General features: G+C 36.4%; 1 pseudogene; it reads left to right on the top strand.

The window, feature by feature from the left end:
- Nucleotides 1–12,112: 12,112 nt before the first annotated feature.
- On the top strand, nucleotides 12,113–24,602 carry LOC140502198 (RNA-binding protein 28 pseudogene; annotated as a pseudogene).
- Nucleotides 24,603–24,849: the final 247 nt, after the last annotated feature.

Genomic DNA, 24,849 nt, shown 5'->3' with positions numbered 1-24,849 from the left:
ACAAAAAAAAGCAAACATTCACAACATAAAAGAGATGCAAAAGGAAATTACATCTTGAAAGGAGCTATAGAAACAAACCAGTATCAGTATTTAAACTGAATGATCCAAATACCTTAGCATTTAAATTCATATAGGACTTATGAACTGAACTAGAAGACGTCATCAGTAACATGATAATATAGTAATGCAACAGTGGCTGGAGATTTCAGTGTCCCTCTCTCAGTTTCAGATAAGTCTTACAGGAAGATAAAAGATAAATATAAAATATAGATCTGCACAAATTTCTGGGGAAAAACAGACTTCAAAATTAAAATACTACCTGGAACTTTTACAAAAATTAACTGTATATTGGGACAAAGATGTATTATAAACAAATATAAAAAATAGAAGTAATAAAAACTTCCAATAAAGACCATGTCACAATAAAAAAGGAAGTAAATAAAGACCCTAGAGGAGACTTAACAATGAAATCCTAACTAATGTGTGGCTCAATGAACAAATAATAGAAATAATAATAATCTGAAAGAAAAATGTTAATGATGCAACCCACCAAAATTTCTAGAATATAGATATAAAGGTATATAAATAAAATAAGAAAAACCAATAATGAATTGAATATACATTTAAAACTTAGAAAGCCAAGAAACAGATGTAAGTAAACTTAGAAAAACACACAGAAGAATAAATATTTAAAACTAGAATAGAAACAAACTAGAAACCAAAAAATGTATAAAAATGATAAATAAAACTAAAAACTTGTTCTTTGAAAAGGCTAATATAATGGGAAATGAAATCAATAAAATGTGAATAGATAAAGTAAATCCATCATAAAACCAGAAGAAACAAAAGGAATAACCAGAACGCTAATAGACACAGTTATACTACTGTGTATACTATATGCTATTATATATGTGAATGTATATTAACATATAATGTTATATGCTAAAAAAAAACCAAGAATAAAATAAATAGAAAAAAGTCTTCAAAAGTATAACATATCCAAACAGACAGAAGACCAAATAGAGATACTAAATAACCTAACCACAGAAAAGGGAATAGAATTAGCTGCAAAGGAACTATCCAAGAATAAAATTCCTGGTCTTGATGGATTTGTGGGAGAATTTTATCAAACTTTCAAAAAATAATTAGTATTTATACTGAACAAATTATTCCCCAAAACTTAGAAAGCCCTCTACTAGATTTGTGCTAGGCAGCAAATATAATTCTAACACTTAAATCCGAGAAATATGCACCATAGTAGAACTATATAGACCAACTTTATTAGTGAGCAGCCATTCAAAAAATTAAAGCAAAATCCTATCAAACAGGTTAAAGTGATTTATTGAAGAAATCATTCATTATGATCAGATTGAATTTATACCAGAAAAGAAAGGAAAACAACCAACATAATTAACATATTAAAAATCTAAACATGAAAATCTATATGATCATATCAATTGATGTAAGAAAAGTCTTAACAAAGTGTGACACTTATTCTGGCAAAACTCTCTACAAAGGATAAGCACAAAGCAATCTTTTTAAATGTCACAAAAGTATCTATCTAAAGCCAAAGCAAATATCATATTGAATGGGACATATTGAAACCTTTTCCAGTAAATATGGGAGTAAATATGCCCTTTCTTGCCACTATTAGTTAATAGATTTCTAGAAATGCTAGCAATAACAAAGACAATAGAAAGAAAAGTATACAGGTAGTTGTGGAAGAAATAAAAATATTGCTACTTGCCAATGATATTTACTTGAAAATTCAAAGTAATCAGCAAAGATACTGATGGAGACCATTTTAAAAAGCTTTAGTAAAGTTGGAGGCTATAAAATAAGACCTAAAAATCAATTGCATTTTTATGTTGTATTAGTAACAAAATTAATAGATAATAAAATCAGCTAATGCGCATTCTGAATAGTGATTGCTCAAAGTATTTGGGATTAATTTGTCATAATAAATAAAATATTTATGTAAATATTATATAAGTATATAAAGAAATAACAAGCAACCTAAATAGCTGGAGGGATAAAGAGTGCTCATGGCTAAACCATACTAATATAATAAAAATGATAATATAATTTAATATCAAGTCAACTCACATGTTTATTATTATATCAAATAAAATATCAAAAGGAACATTTTATGGCACTTGGCAAGATAATAATATTCATATGAAAGTATAAAAGATCTAGAATGACAAGGAAAATGATTAAAAGAGGGAGGAGTGAAGGAGAAATTACACTTCCAGATATCAAATTCAAGCATAATTTATCAAAATCATCTAGTATTGCTTAAAAAACAGAGAGGAAGACAAGTAGAGTCATCCAGACAGGAGAACTGTAGATAATACAACTCAATAACCCAATTTTTGATATATTGAAAAACATAAATTACTTAGAAAACTCCCTATATGATTAAATACATTGCTGGATAAACTACAAATTATTCTGGCAGAGTATAGACCTAGCTGTAGACTTAGCCTAATACTTCATTCCACAATTTTCCACAATATATTCTAAAGGGATATGTGATTTTAATATTAAAGAACATAGTATAAAAATATTAGAAGAAAAGGAGGTCAGATGTCTCTCACAGGTATGGGTAGGAACTATTTTCTTAAGCAACCATGGTATAGAAACAATCTCAAAAATGAAATAGATAACTTTGAATATATGCACCTGAAAATTTTCTGTTCAGACAAAATTGTTCCACCTAAGATAAGAAATGAAGCAGGTGCTCAGAAAAAAAAAATTGTATCAAACTTTTCTGGTAAGAGTTTGGAATCCAAGGTATAAAAATAATTAACAGACATGCACACTCATGTATGTCTTTGTTTTATATACATACATACATACACACATACACACACATACATATGTATATATGATAGCCATTTTCTTAGATAAATTGTCAAAAGATATGAACAATCAATTCTTAAAAGAAAAATTTCAAACTATTAGCAACCACATGAAAGAATGCACCAAATGACTACTAATAAGAAAAACGCAAATCAAAAAAACCTGCATCTTTTAACTTAGATTCTGTAAATTGATGAAGATGATTAAAATAAGGAATAGTTAATGCTGGAATTGTTGAAATATAGGCATAATGTGCATTTTTGGTGGAGTTTTTGATCAGTACAATTATTTTAGAAAGCAATTTGGATATGGAAATAAAAAAGTGACTAAACTGTCCAGACCCTTTGACCCAGGAATTTCATTTTTTTTCTTTTTATTTATGTTTGTTTGTTTATAGCTTTCAACATTCATTTCCACAAAACTTTGGATTCCAAATTCTCTCCCCATCTCTCCTCTTGCACCCCAAAACACTGTGCATTCTAATTATCCCTTCCCCCAGTCTACTCTCCCTTCCATCACACCACTACATTCTCTCATTCCCTTCCTCTCTCTTTTCCTGTAGGGCAAGATAGATTTCTGTACCACATTACTTGTATTTCTTATTTCACATTTACATGCAAAAACAATTCTCAGCATTCATTCCTAAAATTTTGAGTTCCAACTTCTCTTCCTTCTTGCTTCCCCACCCATTCCCTCTGAGAAGGCAACACTTCAATATGAGCTGTATATGTGTAGTTTTGCTAAAGACTTCCAAAATAATCATGTTATGAAAGACTACCTATATTTCCCTCTATCCTATCCTGCTCCCTCATTTATTCTATTCTCTCTTTTGAACTTATCCCTCCCTAAAAGTGTTTACTTCTAATTACCCTCCTCCTCTCATTTGCCCTCCCTTCTAACATCGCCCCCACACCCCACTTATCCCTTTCTCCCTCACTTTCCTGTAGTTTAAGAAATACCAAATTCAGTCTGTATTTTATTCACTCCTTAAGCCACATGTGGTGAGAGTAGGCTCCACTTTTTTGCTCTGACCTCCCCCTTTTCCCCTACACTGAAAAAGCTTTTTCTTACCTTTTTTATGAGATAATTTGCCCCATTCCGTTTCTCCCTTTCTCCTCCCAATATATTCCTCTCTCACCCCTTAATTTTATGTATCTAAAGGGAGGAGCCAAGATGGCAGAGTAGGAAGACACACATATGCTAGCTCCAAAACCCACAGACCATAAAATACCTGTAAAGAAGAACTCCCAACAAATTCCAGAGCAGCAGAAGCCACAGAACAACAGAGTGGACAAGATTTCTGTTCCAGAGAGCCCTGAAAACAGACACCAAAAGTTCATTGCACACTGGATCTGGAGCGGAGCCCAACCCTGCCTTTGCCACACAGCGCCAAGAGGAACAGATACAAGCAGGCTTCAGGGACAGAATTTCCAGTGGCCACGCAGGTCCCTCCACCCACAGGTGCTGAAGGTTGGTGAGAGGGTCTCTTTGGCTGGTTGAGAGGGGAGTGGGGTGTCCTCATAACTCAGTCCACCTCAGGAGGCAGCAGTGGAGGCAGCAATGGACAAGTGCTCCCAAAGCAGGCAGGAACTTGGATCCATTGTTGAAGATCTTTGCATAAACCCCCTGAGGGAACTGAGCCCCTGAGGCGGTCCTGCCCCCACCTGAGCACCTGAACTTAATCTCACACTGAATAGCAGCCCTGCCCCCACCCAAAACCCAGAGGCTGGGAAGCAGCATTTGAATCTCAGACCCCAAGTGCTGGCTGGGCGGACCTGGACGCGAGGTGGGGGTTGACAGGACACTCAGAAGTCAAGTCACTTGCTAGGAAAATGCCCAGAAAAGGGAAAAAAAATAAGACCATAGAAGGCTACTTTCTTGGTGAACAGATATCTCCTCCCTTTCTTTCTGATGAAGAAGAACAATGCTTACCATCCGGGAAAGACACAGAAGTCAAGGCTTCTGTATCCCAAACATCCAAAATAAATATTCCACGGGCTCAGGCCATGGAAGAGCTCAAAAAGGATTTTGAAAATCAAGTTAGAGAGGTGGAGGAAAAACTGGGAAGAGAAATGAGAGAGATTCAAGAAAAGCATGAAAAGCAAGTCAACACCCTGCTAAAGGAGGCCCCAAAAAAATGCTGAAGAAAATAACACCTTGAAAAATAGGCTAACTCAACTGGCAAAAGAGGTTCAAAAGCCAATGAGGAGAAGAATGCTTTAAAAAGCAGAATTACCCAAACAGAAAAGGAGGTTCAAAAGCTCACTGAAGAAAATAGTTCTTTCAAAATAGAATGGAGCAGATGGAGGCTAATGACTTTGTGAGAAAGCAAAAAATCACAAAACAAAACCAAAAGAATGAAAAAATGGAAGATAATGTGAAATATCTCATTGGAAAAACAACTGACCTGGAAAACAGATCCAGGAGAGACAATTTAAAAATTATGGGACTGCCTGAAAGCCATGATCAAAAAAAGAGCCTAGACATCATCTTGCATGAAATTATCAAGGAAAACTGCCCTGAGATTCTAGAACCACAGAGCAAAATAAGTATCCAAGAAATCCACTGATCACTGCCTGAAAGAGATCCAAAAAGAGAAACTCCTAGGAACACTGTGGCCAAATTCCAGAGTTCCCTGGTCAAGGATAAAATATTGCACGCAGCTAGAAAGAAACAATTCAAGTATTGTGGAAATACAATCAGGATAACACAAGATCTAGCAGCTTCTACATTAAGGGATAGAAGGGCTTGGAATATGATATTCCAGAAGTCAAAGGAACCAGGACTAAAACCAAGAATCACCTACCCAGCAAAACTGAGTATAATACCTCAGAGGAAAAAAATGGTCTCTCAATGAAATCAAGGACTTTCAAGCATTCTTGATGTAAAGACCAGAGCTGAAAAGAAAATTTGACTTTCAAACACAAGAATGAAGAGAAGCATGAAAAGGTAAACAGCAAAGAGAAGTTATAAGGGACTTTACTAAAGTTGAACTGTTTACATTCCTAAATGGAAAGACAATATTTGTAACTCTTGAAACTTTTCAGTATCTGGGTAGTTGGTGGGATTACACACACACACACACACACACACACACGCACGCACGCACGCACGCACGCACGCACATGCACACAGAGAGAGAGAGAGCAAAAAATGAAATTAAGTGGTGAGAGAGAAATATATTGGGAGGAGAAAGGGAGAAATAAAATGGGGCAAATTCTCATAAAAGACGCAGGCAAAAGACTTTTTAGTGGAGGGAAAAAGAGGGGAGGTGAGAGAAAAAAATGAAGTTTATTCTCATCACACTTGACTCAAGGAAGGAACAAAATTCACACTCATTTTGGTATGAAAACCTATCTTACAATACAGGAAAGTGGGGGAGAAGGGGATAAGCAGGGTGGGGGGGGATGGAAGGAAGGATAATGGGAGGAGGGAGCAATCTGAAGTCAATACTCTTGGGGAGGGACAGGATCAAAAGAGAGAATAGAAGCAATGGGAGGCAGGATAGGATGGAAGGAAATATAATTAGTCTTACACAATAAGACTATTATGGAAGTCATTTGCAAGACTACACAGATATGGCCTATATTGAATTGCTTGCCTTCCCAAAGGGAATGGGAGGGGAGGGAGGGATAAAGAGAAGTTGGAACTCAAAGTTATAGGAACAACTGTAGAGTACTGTTCTTGCTACTAGGAAATAAGAAATGAAGGTAATGAGGTATAGAAAGTTATCTGGCCCTATGGGACAAAAGAGAAGATGGGGACATGGAAAGGGAGGGATGATAGAAGAGAGAGCAGATTGGTGATAGGGGCAATCAGAATGCTCAGTGTTTTGGGGTGGGGGAGGGGACAAATGGGGAGAAAATTTGGAACCCAAAATTTTGTGAAAATGAATGTTAAAAGTTAAATGAATAAATTTTTAAAAAAAATTATGTATCTAGATATTGTCTCTTCTTATTCAACTCACCCTTTGCCCTCTGTGTGTGTGTGTGTGTGTCATCCCTCCAACTATCCAAATACTGAGAAAAGTATCAAGAGTTACAAATATTGTCTTTCCATGTAGGAATGTCAACAGTTCAGCGTTAGTAAGTCCCTTATGATTTCTCTTTCCTGTTTACCATTTTATGCTTCTCTTCATTCTTGTGTATGAAAGGAAAATTTTCCATTCAGCTCTCCTCTTTTCATCAAGAATGCTTGAAAGTCCTCTAGATCATTGAACGACCATTATTTCCTTGGAGTATTATAATCAGTTTTGCTGGATAGGTGATTCTTGGATTTAGTCCTAGTTCCTTTGACTTCTGGAATATCATATTCCAAGCCCTTCGATCCCTTAATGTAGAATGCTAGATCTTGTGTTATGCTGATTGCATTTCCACAATACTCAAATTGTTTCTTTATGGCTTCTTGCAATATTTTCTCCTTGACCTGGGAACTCTGGAATTTGACTACAATATTTCTAGGAGTTTTTGTTTTCAAATCCTTTTAAGAAGTGATCAGTGAATTCTTTCAATATTTATTTTACCCTGTGGTTCCAGAATCTCAGGGCAATTTTCCTTGATAATTTCATGAAAGATGATGTCTAGGCTTTTTTTTTTTTTTATCATGGCTTTCATGTAGTCCCAAAATTTTTAAATTGTCTCTCCTGGGTCTATTTTCCAGGTCAGTTGTTTTTCCAATGAGATATTTCACATTGTCTTCTATTTTTTCATTCTTTTGGTTTTGCTTTGTAATTTCTTGGTTTCTCATAAAGTCATTAGCTTCCATCTGCTCCATTCTAATTTTTAAATAACTATTTTCTTCAGTGAGCTTTTGAATCTCCTTTTCCATTTGGCTAATTCTGCTCTTTAAAACATTCTTCTCCTCATTGGCTTTTTGGATCTCTTTTGCCATTTGAGTTAGTCTATTTTTAAAGATCTTAATTTCTTCAGCATTTGTGAGTCTCTTTTAGCAAGCTGTTGACTCATTTTTCATGATTTTCTTGCACTGTTCTCATTTTTCTTCCCAATTTTTCCTCCACCTCTCTTACTTGATTTTCAAAATTCTTTTCGAGCTCTTCCATGGCCTGAGACCATTGCACGTTTATTTTGGAGGTTTTGCAAGCAGAAGTCTTGACTTTAAGTCTTCTTGTGGAGGTAAGTATTGTTCCTCCAAAAGGATAGAAGAAAATACCTGTTCACCAAGAAAGCAATCTTCTATTGTCTTATTCTTTTTTCCCTTTTTTGGACATTTTTCCAGTCAGCTCCTTGACTTCTGAATTCTTTGTCAAGGGAAAGGTATACTCTGGGGACCTGTAAATTCTCAGTTCCTCCAAGGTAGCACAATTAAGGGGAAGGAATTTATTTTTCTCCTGTACTGTGCTCTAGTCTGTGAGTAGGATCCCCTCTCCAGAGCCTCCACTAGTTCCACCACATCAACCAGCACTCCTCCTCACTGCAGGGCCCTCACTCAGTGCTGAGATCCAGATGAGCTGCTGAATTCCCCCAAGGCCTTTAGGCTGGGGTTCCAGCAATGGAAGTTGTCACTGCCTGGGGCCAGGGCTCAACTACTGAATTCCCTTTTCACCCAAGTGAATGAGCTTTCTCACTGACCTTTGAAGCTGTCTTTGGGAGTTGAGAAATCTGGGACCTATAGCTGCTGCAGGTGGCATGGTACTTTGAAGCCCACTCCAGTCCTGTCCTTACTGCAGCATGATCCATGCTGGGCTGCGCTCTCCTCGGCTCCTGTGCTGGGCACTGCTCCACTCCATGCCTGCGCTCCACTCCATTTCTGTCCAGGGATTCCATTTTTAAGCCTATATCTTAAAGAGGCTGTATACTCCCCATTTATATCAATAAAATATCTAAACTTCTCTCTTTGTGTCTATATATCAACCCTTTCTTTGACTGCAAAGAATTGGAAATAAAAATAAATTCCCCTTTGATTGGGAAATGGCTAGATCAGTTATAGTACAAGAATGTAACAGGCTATTACTGTGGTTTTAAAAAATGAGAAATGTAATAAATACAGAGAATCATGGAAAGATTTACATAAACTAATGCAGAATGAAGTAAGCAGAGCCAAGAAAACAATATGCACAGAGACTCCAAAAATGTCAAGAAAAAAAAATCTCATACAAATGTAAAATAATTGTTGGAAAATTTAAAAGAACAATCATGTCTTGAAAGAAGAGGTATGAAGAGATATTTCAATCTACCACTTTGCAGAGGTAAGAAGTCCACAAGTGTGTTCCACTGCATATACTTTCACATATTTTTGAAGCATCAATCATTTATGCTGATTTTTCCTCTTTTTCCCTTGTTTTTAAAAAACTTTTTTCCTCATAAAGGGTGCTTCTTGGAGAGATTTTGGGGGAAATAAGGGGGATGTAAAAAGTATTACCTCATCAATTAAAAACTTATTAAAACTGCATGTTGGCTAAAATTATTCTGGAAATATATTAAAGGCTGAAAGAGTTGACAATACTGAATATTACTTGTGTCCTTCCTCTATGATAACAAACATACACTTCAGCCTAGGTGCTATGGAGAAGGGAGAGGAGTTAATTTCTCTTATAGTTACAGTGTTCTCTTGGTTGTGCTCATTTCACTCTTCACTATTTCATGCAAGCCTTTCCATATTTTTTTAAGATCATTTAACTCATATTTTCTTACAGCACAGTAATATTCCACCACAATCATATACATAACTTGTGTAGCCATCTCTTAATTGGAGGGCATCCCTGAAACTTTCAGGTTTTTGCCACCACAAAGAGAGCTGTTATAAAATTTTAGAACATGTAGGTTCTTTTCCTTTTCCCCTAATCGTCTTTTAAAATAGACCCAGTACTGGTATTGCTATATCAAAAGGCATATTTAGTTTAGTAACTCTTTGGGCATAATGGGAGAATGCTCTACAAAATGGCTGGATCAGTTCACAATTTCAACAACAATGCATTAGTGTCTCAATTTCTTCACATCCTCTCCAATATTTTTCACTTTCGCCTTCAATCATTTCCCTTTCAATCAGCTAATCTGGTAGGTAAAAAAATGATATCTTAAGGTTGTTTTAATTTGCATTTCTCTAATCAATAATGATTTGGATTATTTTTTCATATGACTAAATTATTTTTATTTCTTTATTGAAAAACTGTTTTTTCATATCCTTTTAATCAACTGGGAAAACTTCTCAGAAGAATTAAAATTCTTGGGAGCTGAGCCAAGATAGAGGAGTAGAAGCAGGGACCAGACTGAGCTCTCCCCCAAAACCCCTCAAAAGACTTGTAAAAAATTACCCTAAACAAATTCTAGAGCAGCCAAAGCCACAAAATAACAGAATAAAACACATTTCCAAACCAAGACAATCCAGAAGGCTGACAGGAAGGGTCTATTGCACAGGGTTCAGAGTGGAGTGAAGCCCAATATGGGCCACACTGGCAAAGATAGGACTGCAGCAGGCCCCAGGGCACTGAATCTCTGGCAGCCATAGTGGTTTCCAGACTTCTCAATCCACAAACACCAAAGACAGCCTTAAAGGTCTGTGGGAAAGTTCCCTCACCAGGGTGAGTGAGGAACATGGTCTGGCCCTAGTCCCAGACCCATCCATGGGGTGGCAGCCACTGCCACAGCAGTGGCTGCTTCTGGACCTCTCAGCCTACAGACAGTGGGGGAATTGAACTGCTGATCTGAGTCACAGTTCTTGGTGGTGGTCCTTAGGACGAGTGCTGGTATGGCAGAGCTAGTGGTGACTATGGAGAGGGAACCCTATTTGCAATTCCAGGGCAGAAAAGAGTGCTCACAGACTATAATGCAGACCAGGAGAGAAGCAAACACCTCTCCTTTGATTATACCACTTTGGAGGAACTGAGAATTTCAGGTCCCTAGAGATATCTCTGAAAACAACTGCCTAAAACCTCTGAAGCTTGGGGCAGTACACCCTTCACTTAACAAAGCTCAAAAGTCAAGTAACTAGTTGATAAAATGACTAAAAAGGGAAAAATAAGACTATAGAAGATTACTTTCTTGGTAAAATGACTTTCTTACAACAAGGAAAATCTAAGCATACAATCAAAGGAAGATCAAAACATACAACCAGAAGAGGACAGCAGAGTCAAAGCTCCTACATCCAAAACCTCCAAGAAAAATATGAAATGATCTCAGGACATGGAAGACATTAAAAAGAATTTTGAAAATCAAGCAAGAGATGTAGAGGAAAAATTGGGAAAAGAAATGAGAGTGATGCAAGAAAACCATGAAAAATGAGTCAACAGCTGACTAAAGCAGACACAAAAAAATGCTGAATGAAAAAAATGCTTAAAACAGACTCACCCAAATGGCAAAAGAGGTCCAAAAGGCCAATGAGGAGAAGAATGCCTTAACTAGCAGAATGGGTCAAATGGAAAAGGAGGTCCAAAAGTTCACTGAAGAAAATAATTCCTTAAAAATTAGAATGGAGCAAGTGGAAGCTAAATTTTATGAGAAATCAAGAAATTATAAAACAGAAGCAAAAGAATGAAAATAATAAAAGAAAATGTGAAATATCTCATTGGAAAAACAACTGACCTGGACAATAGATTCAGGAGAGATAATTTAAAAATTATTGGTCCACCTAAAAGCCATGATTTAAAAAAGTGCCTAGACATCATCTTTCAAGAAATGATCAAGTAAAACTACCCCGATATTCTAGAACCAGAGGGTAAGATAGAAATGGAAAGGATCTACTGATCACTTCCTGAAAGACATCCTAAAAGGAAAACTTCTAGGAATATTATAGTCAAATTCCAGAGTTCCCAGGTCAAGGAGAAAATATTACAAGCAGCCAGAAAGAAACAATTCAAGTACTGTGGAAGCACAATCAGGATAACACAGGGTTTAGGTGCTTGTATACTAAAGGAACAGGGGGTTTGGAATATGATATTCCAGAAGTCAAAGGAACTAGGATTAAAGTCAAGAATCACCTATCCAGAAAAACTGAGTATAATACTTCAGGAGAAAAAATAGAATTTCCATGAAATAGAGGACTGCAAAGCATTCTTGTTGAAAAGGCCAGAGCTGAATAGAAAATTTGCTTTTCAAATACAAGAATCAAGAAAAGCATGAAAAGGTAAACAGAAAAGAGAAGACATAATGGACTCATTGAAGTTCAACTGTGTATATTCCTACATGAAAAAATGTAACTCATGTATTGTAACTCATGATACTTTTCTCAGTATTAGGATACTGAGGGAATATATGTGTGTGCATGTACATGTTTATTACACATGTGTAGGAACATGGGTATGTATGTATATGTCTGCATGTGTGTATATGCATATGCATGAGTATGTATAGATGCATATGTATGTGAGTATATACATGTGTATAAATACATATACATATAGAGGGCACAGGGTGAGCTGAATATGAAGGAAGGATAAAAATAAAATTAAGTATTGAGAGAAATGTACTGGAAGAAAGAGAAAGGGAGAGTTTGAATGTAGTTAAACATTTCACATAAGAGGTAAGAAAGTGTTTTTACAATGGAGGGGAAGAGGGCAGGGGTTAGAGGGAAAAAGTGAGTCTTACTCTCATCAGATATGGGTTAATGAGGGAATAATACACATTCAATTCGGTGTGGAAATCTATCTTGCCCTGCAGGAAGATGAGGGTGGAATGAGGACTAGGGAATAGAAGAGGGAGGATAATAGAAGGGATTGCAGAATGGGGGAAGGGGCAATCACAAGCAAACACTATTATGAGGGAACAGGTCAAGGGAGAGAATGGAATAAATGGAGAGCACGACAGGAGAGATGGAAATGTGGTTAGTCTTTCACAACAAGACTTTTATGGAAGTGTTCTGCATGGTTACACATGTATGATCTACAAAGAATTGCTTGCTTTCTCAATGTGGGTGGGTGGGGAGGGAGGAAAGGAGAGAATGTGGAACTCAAAGCTTTAAAAATGAATTTTAAAAATTGTTTTTTCATGCAACTGGGAAATAAGCCGTATAGACAATAGCATATAGAAAGCCATCTTTTTTTTCTCTTGGATTCTCCCACTCATTTTAATTCTGCTGAGCAGCATGACTAATGTGAAAATATGTTTAATAGCAATACATGTGCAGAACCCATATAAAATTGCCTGATGTCTGAGGGAGGGAGGGAGGGAGGGAAGGAGAAGAAAGAGAAGAAAATTTGGAATATATTGAAGTAATTGTTGAAAATTGAAAACAAATTAATAAATTTTGGGGAGAAAAGAAATCTGTCTTGCCCCATAGGAAAATAGAGGGGAAGGGGATGGGAGAAAGGGGGTAATAGAAGGGAGGGCAGATAGGGGAAAGGGGAGGTTGGGAGTGCATGCTGCCCTGGGGTAGGGGGAAAGGAGAGATGGAAAGATTTAGAATTCAAAATCTTGTGAAAGTGAATGTTGAAAACTGAACATAAATAAATTATATTAAAATGTCTAAAAATAAAATTTAAAAAATAATTAAAATTCTTGTTACAAAGTTCTTTCTTTCAAGGATATTCAGTGTAAAGTCACAGAGATGGAATTGAGGGAAGGAAGGAGGGAAAAGAGATGTCAACTAAGCCTGTTTGTTTCCGTGTAACAAAGTGCTCAGGGAATCCATTCTTAGAATGGATAAATACAAACATGTACTTGTATATATTTAGAACTTTACAGATCCAGGGTTAAGAACCAGTGGAGACAAGAGAGAAAGTACCTCACCTTAAGATGGTTTCATTCTCAGGAGTTGAGAGGAACTTACAAATAGAAGAATGTTAATCCAGGAAGAGAGATTTTTGTGGGGATGCTAAGTTGAACCACAGGGCATGTGATTAATATGCCTTTTCTAGAAGCTGCAGTAGTGTTGATTTAGTTACAATTACAAGAACAAGAGCTGGAAAGCAATGGGGTCAGCAGATGTTATATGAGCTGAGGCAGGGAAGATGACAAAATCCCGGGGGAGGATGCCTGAGTGTGATATTAAAGCCTGATGTGGGACTGGTTAGACACAGTGGGTTAGGTGTATTTGCATACACTTCCTAGCCAGTCAGGACAGTTCAGCCCCAGGGTGGAGCTCCAAAGCTCAGTGGGTTAACTACCCCCAGGGTATTGGGGAAGATGGTGTCTGGACTAGGTTTTTGTTTTTCAGTCATTTTTCATCTGATATTTTCTTGGCAAAGATACTGGTATGGTTGCCATTTTCCAGTTTAATTTACATATGAAGAATTGAGACAAAGAGGGAGAACTGCCCTGCCCAAGATCACACAGCTAGTAAGTGTCTGAGACTGGATTTGAACTCAGTAACTAACTTCAGGCTGAGCACTCTATGCACTATGTTGCCTAGTTGCCTTTGGACTGGATTGAGGTGGTGACAAGGTGGGCAGGGGCAGGTACCTGAAATGCAAGGCTAGTTAGGGTATGAACAGGTGTTTGAAATAAGATTGCAGGGAAGCATAGGTGAGTGCCAGATTGTGGAAGGCCTTGAATATTATGCTAAGAAATTTGACGTTTACTTCAAGGAAAATAAGGAACTGCTGAAGATTTGCAGAGCAGTGACAAAGAAGAACGTGTCTGCTTATGGGTCAGTGAATAAACATTAAGGGCCTGCTATGTGCCTTTATTTGCCCAATGTTCCCAGTACACTGTGTACAAAACGAAGGCACTGGAAATACAAGGGACTGGGAAAGACTTCCTGTACAATAGAGATTCTAGCTGGGAATTGAAGGAAGCCCAGGAAACCAGGAGGCAGGGATTGGGATATAGAGAATTCCACACATGGGGGACAGCCAGTAAAAATTCCCCTATTTGGGAGCTGAAATGTCTTGCCCTAGGAAGAGCAAGAAAGCCAGTGTCACTGGATCCTATAACATGTTATCATGGGGTGGGGGGAGGAGGAATGGAAGATGCAAAAAAGGTTTGTATAGGGGGGGCAATCAGAATGTGAAGGGCTTTAAACTTCTGATAAAGGATTTTATATTTTTCCTTGGAGTCACAGGGCACCACTAGATTCTATCGAGTAAGAAAACAACATGGTCATAAACACACTCTTTTTTTGGAATGAAAGAATTAAAAAAAATATTCATTAAGCTCACTATAGACAAAGCATGGTTCTTTGCCTGGGGTTGCAAATAGAAAACCAAGATAGTCCCTACTTCCAGGGAGGTCAATTCTTTTTTTTCCAATTTATTTATTTTTAATTTTCAACATTCACTTCAATAAGTTTTAGACTCTCTTGCCCTCTTTCTCCCCTCCCTCCCCATGATGGCATGCAATCTGATCTGGGCTCTACACATACATCCCTATTAAACACATTTTTACAGTAGTTATGTTGCATAGAAGAATTATAACGAATGGCAGAAACCATGAGAAAGAGAAAAGAATCAAAACAAAATAAAACAAAATAGAAAATAGTTTGATTTACCCCGCTTTCTGACTCCATAGTTCTTTCTCTGGATGTGGATGGCATTTTCCATCATGAGTCCTTTGGAATTGTTTTAGGTCTTTGCACTGCTGAGAAGGACTAAGTCTATCAAAGTCAGTCGTTGAATACTGTGGCTATTTCTGTGAACAGTGTTCTGCTGGTTCTGCTCACTTCACTCAGCATCAGTTCATATAAGCCTTTCCAGGATTTTCTGATGTCCACCTGTTCATCTTTTCTTAAAGCATAGTAATACTCCATTACATTCATATACCACACCTTGTTCAGCCACTCTGCAGTTGATGAGCATCCTCTAAATTTCCAATTCTTAGTGACCACAAAAAGAGCTGCTATAAATACTTTTGTATATGTGTGTCCTTTTCCCATTTTTATGATCTCTTGGGGATACAACCCTAGAAGCAGTATTGCTGGGTCAAAGAATATGCACATTTTTATTTCTAAATTACTCTCCAGAATGACTGTATTAGCTCACAGCTCTACCAACAATGAATTCATGTTCCAACTTTCCCAACTTTTATCACTGTTCCTGTTTTGTCATGTTAGACAATCTGATAGGTATGATGTGGTACCTCAGAGTTGTTTTGATTTTCATCTCTCTAATCAATAGTGATTTAGAGCATTTTTTCATATGACTATAGATAGCTTTAATTTCTTCCTCTGAAAACTACCTGTTCATATCATTTGACTGGTTTATCAATGATTTGTATTCTTGTAAATTTGACTCAGTTCTCCATATATTTTACAAATGAGGCCTTTATCAGAGCCAAGAGTTGTAAAAATTTTTTCCCAGTTTTCTGCTTCCCTTGTAATCTTGGCCTCATTGCCTTTATTTATGATAAACTTTTCAATTCAGTGTAACCAAAATTATCCATTTTGCATTTCATAATGTTCTCTACCTATTATTTGGTCATAAATTCCTCCATTCTCCATCAACCTGACAGACAAACTATTCCTTGGTCCCCTAATTTGTTTATAGTATCAGTCTTTATACCTAAATTATGTATCCGTTTGGACTTCACTTTGGCATATGATATCAGATATTTGTCTATGCCCAATATCTGCCATACTATTTTCCAGTTTTCCCAGCAGTTTTTGTCAAAGAGTGAGTTCTTATCCCAGAAGCTTGGATCTTCAGGCTTATCAAACAGTAAGTTGTTATAATCATTGATTACTGTGTCTTGTGTACCTAATCTATTATGTAGATCTACCTTTCTATTTCTTAGTCAGTAGCAAGTGGTTTTGATGATTTCTGCTTTATAATACAATTTAAGATCTGTTGTAGCTAGACCACCTTCCCTAGCATTTCTTTTCATTAATTCACTTGATATTCTGGACTTTTCGTTCTTCCAAATGCATTTTGATATTACTTTTCCAGCTCTATAATATTTTTAGTTTGATTGGCATGGCACTGAATAAATAAATTAATTTAGGTAGAATTGCCATTTTTATTATATTATCTGAGCCTACCCATGAGCTACTGATGCTTTTTTAATTATTTAGATCTGACGTTATCTGTATGAAAAGTGTTTTGTAATTGTGTTCATATAGTTCCTGGATTTTGATAGGTAGACTCACAAATATTTTATAATGTCTATAGTAACTTTAAATGGAATTTCTTTTTCTATCTCTTAATGTTGAGCTTTGCTGGTAATATATAGAAATACTGATTATTTGTGTGAGTTTATTTTATATCCTGCAACTTTGCTAAAGTTGTTTATTATTTCAAATAGTTTTTTGCTTGGTTCTCTGGGATTCTCTAGGTATGTAATCATATCATCTGTAAAGAGTGATAACTTAGTTTCTTCTTTACCTATTCTATTACTTCAGTTTCTTTTTCTTCTCTTATTGCTGAAGCTAACATTTATAGTACTACATTGAATAACAGTGGTGATAATGGACATCTTTGTTTCACCCCCAATCATGTTGGAATTGAGTTAGTTTATCCCCATTACATGTAATGTTTGATGAAGGTTTTAGATAGATGTTATTTATCATTTTAAGGAAAGCTCCATTTATTCCTGTGTTCTCTAGTGTTTTTAATAGGAATGGGTGGTGTATTTTGCCAAAAACTTTTTCTGCATCTATTGAGATAATCATATGGTTCCCATGAGGTTTGTTGTTGATATGATCATTTATGCTGATAGTTTTCCCAATATTGAACTTGCCCTGCATTCCTGGTACAAATCCTACCTCATCAAAGTGGATTATTCTTATGATAAGTTGCTGTAATCTTTTCTCTTATTATTTTATTTTATTGTATCTATATTCATTAGGGAAGTTGCTCTATAATTTTCTTTCTCTATTTTGGCTCTTCCCAGTTTAGGTGTTAGTACCATATTTGGGTCATAAAAAGAATTTTCTAGGGCTCCTTAGTCAATTTTCCCAAATATTCTATGCAGTATTGCAATTAATTGTTCTTTAAATCTTTGATAGAATTGTCTTGTAAATCCATTTGGCCCAGGGAGGTCAAATTCTAATGGAGAAACAACAAATACAGTTTTTCAGTAGATAGCAATATATTTTCTTTAATGTCATTTCAATGGATAAAATTCTATCCATTCCTAAAAAAAATTCGATAATTCCAAGGACTATCATGACAAGAATTTTATTTTATATATTGTTAGTAGCTGCTGAGGAAACAGGGACTGATGCACTCACAGAAGCACTTGTCAGGTTACACCTCCACAGGGGTTGCTTCCCACGTTATTGACTTTGGAGACTGGACTAAAAATAGAAAGTTTTGGGGGGGGTGTTGTTCCCCCTTAGCTTCTTGTCATTATCTGCAACAGCAATATTGGTCTGCAGTTGTTATCGGTCATGGTCAGGCAAGTGGTAACTTCTCCGCTGTGATTGGTGGATGGAAGCAGGGTCAGTTTTCTTAGGGGTACTGCTATTACCAAAGATCTTGGGTTCAAGGACCTGGGTTATTTTCAGAGGAGTAATGGGGTGAGAGGTGGTGGGATGATGTTAGTAGTTTGACTTGTCTAGCATGTGAAATCTTCTGTTTTCAGGGTTCCCTCATGTTTCAATTAGACTGGCTAGTCAGCCCCATAGGTTGATGGAGGGTCATCATCCCTTTCTCCATAGGAGTTGCTTTCTTGGATAATGACTGGAAGGGCTGAGAGGGAGAAGGACAAGCCATTTGGATAATGTGGAGGGTTGTGCTAACCTTGGAGCTTTTGAGCTTATCTTCCTGATAGTGGCAGTTGAATAGCAGTTGGTATTTGGAATTTGCAAAAAGAAAAAACAGCAGTACCTTTCTCCACAGTAATTACCCTTCTCAATGGAGCACTGAATACTGAATGTTTGTAAATGAATTATAGCTATATATTTATGTCTGAAGATCTACATTCTTCATCTATTATGAATATCAGTATTGTTGAAAGAATGGAAATCCATCTACAATAGAAATATGAAAGACACCTGATCATGTTATCCCAGAGTTGATTGATTTTCTTGAAATAGACTTTTGATGGATGACAAGCATATCACCTATTCAGAAATGATGCCTAAAATTTCTGACAGTATATGGGAAGAAATAGAGTATAATTCTACCTAACAATTACTACAAACTTGTCAATCAACATTCCACTCATTCTTTACACTGAATGCATTAGGTAAGAACATTTAAAAATGGAGGACGCATCTTTTAAATGCTTATATGATCTTGGACAAGTTACTTAATTTCTTTGGGCCTCAGTTATCTTCTCTATCAAACAAATGAAAGATTCCTAAAATAGCTTTCAGTTCTATATTCTTGTAATCTTAATCCTGTATGATATGAAGATAATTTATTTCTTCCCCTATTAAAGAGAAATAGCTTTTATAAGCAACTTGGCATACATAGTGAATAGATTTTTACATTTAGAGTCAGAATGACTTGGATTTAAATAATGCTTCAGATACTGAAACTTGTTATATGACCTTATGGTAATGAACCTCTCAGTGATTTAGCTATTTCATTGCTAAAATACTGTAGTTAGACTAGATGTGCTCTATGGTTCTGGAATTCCACTATTTCCTGTAATGTGGGGCACATCAGTGCTGCAAATATGGCCCATAATTTTTGAGGAGTAGAGAAATAGATCTGCTGCATCTACTTTATTTTTCTTTGGATTTAATATTTATTTTATTTTTCTCAATTACATGTAAATTTTTAACATTCAATTTTAACAAATTTAAACTCCAAATTCTCTCTTTTCCTCCCTCCACTCCACACTTCTTGAGATGTCAATTGATTTGATACTGATTATAAGTGCATAGTCATGGGAAACATTTCCCTATTAGCTATATGGCAAAAGAAAACACAGACCAAAAAAAGAAAGAATGATAAAGAAAAATTTGAAAATAGTATGCTTCAGTCTACATTCATGCACCATCAGATCTTTCTCTGGAGATGGATAGCATTTTTCATCATAAGTTCTTTAGAATTGTTTTGAATAATTACACTGCTGAGAATAGGTAAGTCATTAACAGTTGATCATCACAATATTGGTGTTACTGTATACATTGTTCCCCTGGTTTTGCTCATTTTACTTTGTATCAATTCATATAGATCTTGCCACATTTTTTTCTTCTGAAACCACCCCTCTCATCATATCTTATAGTACAATAGTATTCCATCATAATTATATGTCACAACTTGTTCAGGCACGCCCCAGTTGATGGACATCCCCTCAATTTCCAATTCTTTGTCACCAGTAAAAGAGCTGCTATAAACATTTATGTATATACAATTCTTTTTTCTTTGTTCTCATTGGAGTACAGACCTACTAGTGGTGTGTGTGTGTGTGTGTGTGTGTGTGTGTGTGTGTGTGTGTGTGTGTTCATCCTTTGTGGCGGAAAAAGACCATGCCATCAGAGAAATAATGACATGACCTGCACTTGACTTTGTTTTGAGTGAAAGAGAGCTGTGCAGGTCACTAGCCTCACTTCTCCTTCAGAGCCATCTGAATCCAGTGACCAGATATTCATCAGGACGAGTGAAGATGACCTAGGATGAGGCAATTGGGGTTAAGCGATTTGCCTAAGGTCACACAGCTAGTGAGTGTCAAGTGTCTGAGGTGAGATTTGAACTCAGGTCCTCCTGACTCCTGTACTGGTGCTCTATCTACTGCACCACCTAGCTGCCCCAAACTACTAGTGGTATTAGTGAGTCAAAGGGTATGAAAAGTTTTATTGACCTATGGGCATAATTCCCAGTTGTTTTCCAGAATATTTGGACCAGTTCACATCTCCACCATAGTGCATTAGTGTCCCTGTTTTTCCACATGCCCTCTAACATTTGTCATTTTTCCTTTTATGTGGTATCAGTCAATCTGATAGGTGTGAAGTAGTACCTCAGAGTTGTTTTAATTTGCATTTCTCTAATAAATAGTGCTTTAGAGCATTTTTTATATGAGTATAAATAGCCTTGATTTCTTCTTCTGAAAACTGCCTGTTCATATCCTTTGAATATTTGTCAATTGGAGAATGACTCTTATTCTTATAAATTTAACTCATTTCTTAATATATTTGAGAAATGAGGCCTTTATCATAGAAACTTGTTGTCAATTCCCTACTACCCATCCCCTGGTTTCCTGCTTCCCTTCTAATCTTGACTACACTGGTTTTGTTTTTGTAAAACCTTTCTAATTTGATGTAAACAAAATTACCCATTTTACATAAATTCTTCTTTTATTCATAAATTTAAAGGGTAAAATATTCCATACTCCCCTACTTTCTTTATAATATTACTCCTTATGTCTAAATCATGTATCCATTTTGACCTTATCTCTATATATAGTGTGAAATGTTGATCTATATCTTGTTTCTGCCAAATTGCTTCCCAATTTTCCCAGAAAGTTTTGTCAAATGGTAATTTCTGGTCCCTAAATCTTGGATCTTCGGTTTTTTCAAACGTTAGAGTTCTAGGGTCATTTACTATTATGTATCGTGTACCTAATCTATTCCACTGATCCACCATATAGTTTAAGATATGATACTGCGAAGTCATATTCCTTCACAGTTTTTTCATCAATTCCCCTGATGTTCTTGATCTTTTGCTCTTCTAGATGAACTTTCTTCTGATTTCTTCTAGCTCTATAAATAATTTTTTTGTTAAGTTGATTAGAATGCCTCTAAAAACAGATTAATTTAGGTAAAATTATTATTTTTAACATTTTGACTTGGTCTATTATTGAGCAATTAATATTTCTCCAGTTGTTTAGGTTTGAATTCATTTTTGTGAAAAAGTGTTTTGTAATTGTGTTCATATAGTTCCTGGATTTGTCTTAGCAGATTGACTCCCAAATAATTTACCTTGTTGACAGTTATTTTAAATGCAATTTCTTTATCTCTTCGTGCTGGATTTTTTTGGTAATATATAGAAATGCTGAGAATTTAGGTGGATTTATTTTATATCCTGCAATTTTGCTGAAGTTGTTAATTATTTCAACTAATGTTTTAGTTGATTCTCTAGAATCCTGTAATTATACCACCATATCACCTGAAAAAGAGTAGTAGTTCTTTTTCCTTATTTTCCATTCTAATTACTTAAATTTTTTGTCATTACTGTAGCTAGCATTTCTGTAACAATACTGAATAATAAATGATGAGCATCCTTGTTTGATCTTACTGGGAAGTCTTCTAGCTCATTTCAGCTTCCAGCTTATAATACTTGCTGTTGGTTTTGGGCAGATGTTACCTATCATGTTAAGGAAAGCTCCATTTATTCCTATGCTTCCTAGTGTTTTAATAGGAATGAATGTTGTATTTTTCCAAAAAAAAAACAAAAACTTTTTTTTCATCTAATGAGATAGTCATAGGATTGTTGTTGTTTTGATATTGATATGATCAGTTCTGCTGATAGATTGCCTAATATTGAACCAGCTCTGAATTCTTGGTAAAAATCCCTCCTGGGTATAGCATAAGATGGTTGTGATATATTTCTGTAATCTATTTGCTGTTTTTTCATTTTAAATTATTGCATCAATATTCCTTAGGAAGATTGGTCTATAGTATTCTTTTTCTGTTTTGACTCTAGCTGGTTTAGGTATTAGCACCATATTTGTGTTGTAAAAGGAATTTGGCAGCAGAACTTTTTGCCTATTTTTCTAAATAATTCATATAGTACTCAGATTAATTGTTCTTTAAACATTTGGTAGAATTCACTTGTGAACCCATCTGGTTCTTAAAGATTTTTTCTTAGGGAGTGAATTGATGGCTTGTTCAGTTCTTCAAACTGGATACTAAACCATTTGGTACATATATGTTTAGTATTAATATTACTTCATTGTCTATGTTGTGGCTTTGACTATGCTACTTTTTCCATGTTAGAGGATGCTCAGAGGGCCCTCAAGGAAGTTACCACCTTTGAAGGTTATGAGATCAATGTAACTGTTGCCAAGAGAAAACTAAAGAACAAAACAAAGGAGAAAGAAAGGAAGGAATGTTCAGCAATCCCACAAAAAAGAACCAAAATGTGAACCAAAGCCTACACATAAAAAAAAGCCAAAATAGTTGACAAAAAAAAGTCAGACTGATCATGCAGAACCTGAATTTTAAGTGTTCAGAAGATGATCTGAAGATCTTGTTTACTCAGTTTGACACTCTCAGAGGTGAACATTCTTAGGAAGCCAGATGACAAAATGTGAAGCTTTACTTTTGTTCAGTTCAAGAATCTCTTAGAAGTAGGAAAAGCCTTGAAAGACCTTAATATGAAAGAGATAAAAGGGCTGAAAGTGATGGTAGATTGAACTAAGGCCAAAGTTAAATATAATGCAACACAGTCTTCTGCCTCAGGTGAAAAACAAAAAACCACTGAACCCAGACAGCAGGATTCAAGTCAAGAGCAGGATAAGGATCATGAGGATGAAAGAGATTTAGTGACCAAGGCAGTGAAGATTCAGAAGAGGGAAGACAAAAGACCTCTAACTTTGCATGAAGAAAGTAGTGAGGAAGATGAAGAGAGTGCCCTAGAGGAAAGAAGTAGCAGTGAAGACAAAGAGGAGGGGAATCAGAATGAAGTGGATTCAGATGAAGAGGACCAAGATGTAGAAGCTCCAAAGGAGAAAAAGAAGAGGTAGTTGCCAACTCATGTGGATGAAAGGAAAATTGTCTATCAGAAACCTCTCCTTTGACTCAGAGGAAGAAGACCTAGGGGAGATCCTTCAGGAATTTGGGGACATTGAGTATGTTTGTAATGTTTTATACTGAGATATAGCACATTCTAAAGGTTGTGCAATTGCCCAGTTCATGACTCAGGAAGCAGCTCAGGTATGTCTTGTAGCACCTTCTTCAGAGACTGAGAATGCAGAGCTAATGCTGGATAGCTGGAACCTCAAGGTGAACTTGGTTGTGACTCTGAATAAGCCAAGAAATCCAGGAAAACCAGAAAAGTAAGAGTCCAGGATGTCTATCTAGTCAGAAGGTTTAATTTGTGCTGGGATGAAAGCTGCAGATAGTCTGAGTACTAGTGATATTGCCAAGAGAGAACTGTTTGAGCTTCTCAAACATCAGAAGCTGAAGGATCAAAACATCTTTCTCTCCAAGACCTGGCTCTGTATACACAATCTCCCCAAGGCAGTCATCACAAATAGCTCAGGAGGTTGGTGTTGACTGCAGCCAGAGGCAGAAGACCTATATGCCTGAAGGAGTGTAAAGTGATACACTACCTTAAGGGTTCACATGGGAACATGAAAGGTCAGTCCTTGGGTTATGGTTTTGTGGAGTTTGAAGAGAATGAGGGTGTGCTGGCATCACAATAATCACCACTCAGAGATCTTTGGTCCTCAGAAGAGGCTGATAGTAGAGTTCTCTTTGGAAGATCACAGAAAGTTAAAGATGAAGGAAGTAAGGGCCCAGCAAAACCTGCAAAAAATGAAATCAAAGTTTGTAGCTGATGGGCTCCCTAAAGACCAGCAGAATTTACAGAGAAATTTACTGAGAAATTACAGAAACATAAGGCTGCTCACAGGCAAAAACAGGGCCCAAGCAATCTTCCCCTAAAACCAAAGGACTACAGGTTCCTGGGCAGGATTTAAGACCAAGGCAGAAGTGAAGCATGTGGAACTATCAGATGTGAAGAACTGGAGATAGGTTTTGATGCCCCTTTTATATTAAGGGCCCAAAATCAGAATGTAGGACAAAGGCAAGATTAAACCTCCTCCACCCAAAAAGTCAAAGTTCCAGATGAAACATCAGAAACAGGAAAAGCAGCATTCCATGTCTTTTCAGATTCCAAAGAAAAGACTAAGGGAAATAAGTCAGAAATTTCATTCAATCTGCTGGTCAAACAGTATAAGCAGAAAATACTAGGACCCACAAAGAAGAAGAGCAAATGGTTTGATACTGAATGTTAACATCAAATGGCCTAAGTGCCTGACTCCTTTGCTACTTTGCAGAACATTCTGTGTGGTATTCTGTTGCTTTTTGTTGCTGAAAGGAGATGATGAACTGACAAGGCAAGGTGTGGGGAGCATCTTATTAGACCTGAAATGTACAACTCTGAACAACAGTTCCTCTCTCTGGGGTCTGATAGCTACAGAGAGAAATGTCAGAAAGATCTTGTGATAATTATTTTGTATTTATATCTAGATTATTCTATGG

The sequence above is a fragment of the Notamacropus eugenii genome, chromosome 4 (assembly GCF_028372415.1).
Source record: "Notamacropus eugenii isolate mMacEug1 chromosome 4, mMacEug1.pri_v2, whole genome shotgun sequence".
Taxonomy (NCBI): Eukaryota; Metazoa; Chordata; class Mammalia; order Diprotodontia; family Macropodidae; genus Notamacropus; species Notamacropus eugenii.
Note: the sequence above shows the minus strand (reverse complement) of the source record. Positions and strands in the feature narration are given on the sequence as shown.